General features: G+C 32.0%; 1 non-coding gene across 1 annotated transcript; it reads left to right on the forward strand.

Annotated features, from left to right (window-relative positions):
- Nucleotides 1-807: 807 nt before the first annotated feature.
- Nucleotides 808-936, forward strand: LOC119474011. Its single transcript, XR_005203297.1, has one exon. It is a non-coding gene; the product is annotated as a U6atac minor spliceosomal RNA (small nuclear RNA).
- The last annotated feature ends 2,690 nt before the right edge of the window (nucleotides 937-3,626 follow it).

Here is a 3,626-nt window from a genome sequence, read left to right on the forward strand (position 1 = left end):
AACAGATGTTTTATATATTGCCTACACAAAACTTTCATCAGGCAATTTCCAGGTTATGTTCTTCTACCCGTTGCCGCATCACGTTGTCCCACACTGAATACCATCAGAGAATTAAAGGATATTTTATCATATGGTTTATTTTATATTCCATTGATAAGTACATCTCATGAGGACATATATGGTAATTCTCAGAATGACTGATTGGAGAACTCCTAAATGAAAAAAATCTTGATAAAGGAATGTCCTTGGACTAAAAGTTCTGTTGAGTTTCTTTCTTGATTAGCTTAACTACTGATAACCTCTTGTAAACACATTTCCTCACACTCTAAAAGATTCTTTTAATGCAATTCTGATATTGTATTAACTTAGAATTTTTTTAAAACCCACTGCTTCCTAAGCTATTTTTATAGCAGTTATTAAAATCAGTCTATTTATTTATAGTGAATACAATCAATATTATTTATGTTTAACTTTGCTACATTCAACAAGACAGTATTACATCTGTTTGATGTGTGAAATAAGAATCTAAAATCAAGCACAGATGTAACTTGTCTAAACATTTGTATAGTCATTGAATTTTGGAAATGTAAATAATTTTAATAATTCCTTGTTTCCCCTCGCCATTCTGTTTCTTTCAAGAGTCATCAAATGACTGTCCTCAAGCATTTCTTCCTGCCAATAACTATAGGTTTTCAAATTTGGCTTAGTTATCAAGATTTTAATAGTATTGGATATTCCCCAAATAAAAAAAATACTCTCTTTTTTTTTTTTTTTGTGAGAATTACGTCTTCTCAAGGACATTTTACTGTGTTGTATAAAAGGAGAGAAAGTTAGCACTCACGATGACAAAGATGGAAGAGGCACTTGGGCCTGACAACATGTGAGACAATTAAGGCATTGCCACCTACTTCCGAGGACATTTTATTAAGTACCTTTTAATGCATTTGTTTGTATTCTTTAATCATTTTATTATGTCTGTTGTGGATCCCTAACTAGGCTTTTAACTTTTGAGAATCAGGATCATAAAATAGTAAAGTCACAGCAACAAGGATTAATTTTCCAAACATACAGGGAATTTCATACCTCACAAAAAAATTGTCACCTTGAGAGTGTCTTACATTTATTTCAATGACAGTGCTTTTAAAAAAAAAGTCTTTGCAACTATTTTTGGAATTGTCTGTACAGCTATTTGGAGTAAAATGAGTAAATAAATATTTTATTTATGAGTTATATTTTTTCTGAAATACACCCCTAAAATGATATTATTTAAGTGAACTTTTTTCGCATCACATTGGCCTCTGAAAGACAGTTGAGAGTCTTCTTAAAAGAAACATATCCTCAAATAATATTTTTGCTAAAGTTGAACCTAAATCTGCTGGAACCTGTAAAACTATCAATTTGCAGAAAACCAAAGGGACAGAGAAACATGCCAAATGTGGCCATGAAAATGCAGTCTATGAAATCAAAGCTGAAAAAAAAAATTTCAGTACAAAAATTTGGAATTTTTCAAAAGTTAATCTCTTGTTCTAACTTCTCTGTTTAGCCATTGTCTTTCATAAAGTTGCTTATTACAAGGGTGAATATTTATCAGAGTGTAAGCCAAGTGCAAATAGCTAACTAAAATTAGAGAGTTGTAAGGAGCTCAATTATGTTCAACTGGGGAGTTTAATTATTTAATCCAGGTCCCTTTACTGCCATTCACTTCAAGTCTATCTATAGCAGGGTCTCCTTGTATGCTCAATGTTTGCTGCACTGAACTGCATAAGACTTTGTGATCTTAGTCCCAGGGTCATATTGAGCTCACTTTTTCCATCCATTTTCTTGTTCTTTTGCAGAGATGTAAATAAAAATGGACTGTTCTTAAGCTTATAATTCTTTAGTATCATAGATTGCTGTCCTTGACTTAACTTTTTGGTTTTCCATTTTACAAACTTTCCTTCTTTTATCTATGGAAAAATATTGGAGTCTCTATCATGTGATTGGAGCTAGAGATAGAGAGTTGAATGAAGTTACATGGTCTCTACCTCTAAAGGGCTCTCTATATGTTATACTGCCCATTGCAGATTCTGAAAAATTTACTACTGCTTATCTTCATTCACTTGTCCCTTCACTGTCTGTAAGAGTTGCATGCTTCTGAACTGTGAGATTTCACTCTGCGCTTCTGTTTTGGATCATTTATAAGATGTTAGATAAAAATGACCCCAGAATTATTCATGAAAAACTCCACTCTTTGCCCTTTGCCATAAATAGAAGTAATCAATTCTCTCTACCAGCAATTTGCTTTTGAAAAAGCAAAGAGTGAGGTTTTTCATGAATAATTCTGTTATTTTCTGATCAAATGACTTTTTCTTTTTTCCAGTCTCTTTGACTCATTGTTTAAAACAATCTTTAATGCAATTTAGCCTAACTCTTTTCAATCTACCTTTATTCGTATGTACCCCAGCTTAGATGTGCCGTTCCACTCTCAACAGCCATAGCAAAATATTTAATTTTATTTACAATGGCAAATGTCATACATACAAATTGTGAAAAGTTAGAAAAATAAAGGTTTAAAATAGGGAACTGTAGTAACCCATAACCCCAGATGTTTATTCTTTTATCCAGAATCCATCAAAGGACTAAGTAAATCATCCCATTGTGATCCTATCAAACTCCTATTTGTTTGGTTGCTTCAAGAATGTTTTCCTTTGTTATTGATCTTACCACCTTGCTTAGTGTGGAAATTTAAGTGAGACTTACAGTTCTATGGTTCAGGGAAATTCTTCAGGATTTCTTTTCATGTACAACATGAAAAAATATTTGCTCTTCAAGTCAGGGAAGTGAAGAAATTTTACACATTTGTGCTTCAGAATTAACTGGGCTATATCTTTAAATTATAAAGGTGTTTGTAACATGATTTATGAGCCAGATTTGGGGATACAATATTCCAAATAGGCATAGTAGTAAACAACATGCTTTTGGAAGTAAACTGCTTTTGTCTCTGTTAAAAGACCATTTAAAAATTTTTTTTGTTATCTTTTTTTCCTTTTGCTTTTGCTGTTGTTTCAGAAAGTCATGAGTGTGACCTCATATTCACCTCTGGATTGTGTGTTCCTTTCTCATATCTCTCCATGATGATTAGCTTTTTTTGAAAAAAGGCTTTGGAATTGTTAGGGCAAATGCAAGCTAATGTCAAACAAACCCTTTACAAAGTCTGGGCAATAAAAAGGTTGATACTTACTAGACAATGTTGACATGTTAATTAAAACTATTTGAGAATAGCTGGTGTTTGTGAACCAGAAAAATGCTTATAATAAAATCCCAGTTTTGTGTGTCAGATTTTTTTCCTACATGTTATGAACCAGAGGCATGTCTTTAAAATTCCTTCTCAATTAGGAATTGATCACAAGTTCTATTAATGGTCACTTTCTGCTGGAAAACAATTGTAATTTCACAGTTTATAATGGATTTTACAGTTGAGAGTATTTAAATATGAGATAAGACAACAGAATCGGTTACTTTTGTGATCCTGATTATTACTATTATCATTTAATTCTTTCCGGTCAACATTTATCAGGGGTTTAGTTGATAGATTTTTTTTTTTCCTTATACCAAATTTCCTTTGTTTTCCCAAATACTAATATTCA

This window comes from Cebus imitator, unplaced genomic scaffold, assembly GCF_001604975.1.
Source record: "Cebus imitator isolate Cc_AM_T3 unplaced genomic scaffold, Cebus_imitator-1.0 Scaffold201, whole genome shotgun sequence".
In the NCBI taxonomy this organism is placed as follows: Eukaryota; Metazoa; Chordata; class Mammalia; order Primates; family Cebidae; genus Cebus; species Cebus imitator.